At 44.0% G+C, this 673-nt stretch overlaps 1 protein-coding gene across 2 annotated transcripts in view; it reads left to right on the top strand.

Moving 5' to 3' along the window:
• The window catches only part of TBK1 (TANK binding kinase 1), a 39,967-nt gene that overhangs the window by 22,556 nt on the left and 16,738 nt on the right, over positions 1–673 (top strand). The gene's annotated exons all lie outside the window — the stretch shown is intronic.

Raw genomic sequence — 673 nt, 5'->3', positions numbered from 1 at the left:
GACAGTACTGATTAGCCCACTTCCCTTTTTTGGGTTGGCAAATTTATCAGTTCACATTTAACTCTGAGGTGTGTTGGTGCAATTTGCCATTTACTGTAGGGAATCGCCCATTCTTTTCAGTAAAGTTAGCGCAACAATAGTGACTGATACAACAGCTTTAAAATGTACAAATAAGCTAAAGCAATTTAAAATGTGTGTAATTTAAGTTGCATTCCTCCATTCATTTATATGAAAGTAACCACCCTAGAACTCAGTAGGGCTTGATTTTCAGCTAGCAGGCAAAGGAATGCACTTATAGATCATAATACTTTGCACTTCTATCTGAGGGTGAATCCTACTTAATTTTGAATAGGCAAACAGGATTGTGTTCCATGTTTTGTGCTGTAGAAACTTATTCATAATTATAAAGAGCTGCACTGGCTGCCTATTCGCTTCCGGGCGCAATACAAGGTGTTGGTCGTTACCTATAAAGCCCTAAATGGCTTGGGCCCAGGGTATCTGATGGACCGCCTCTCCCCATATAATCAGCCCCGCACCCTCAGATCATCTGGGCAGCAACTTTTAAGAGTTCTGGAGGCCAGGTTAGTTTCCACTTCCAGGAGGGCCTTTACGATCTCGGCCCCCAACCTCTGGAACTCGCTGCCCATAGAGCTCCGCGCAGCCACCTCCCTTC

Source organism: Sceloporus undulatus, chromosome 5, assembly GCF_019175285.1.
Source record: "Sceloporus undulatus isolate JIND9_A2432 ecotype Alabama chromosome 5, SceUnd_v1.1, whole genome shotgun sequence".
Taxonomy (NCBI): Eukaryota; Metazoa; Chordata; class Lepidosauria; order Squamata; family Phrynosomatidae; genus Sceloporus; species Sceloporus undulatus.
Note: the sequence above shows the minus strand (reverse complement) of the source record. Positions and strands in the feature narration are given on the sequence as shown.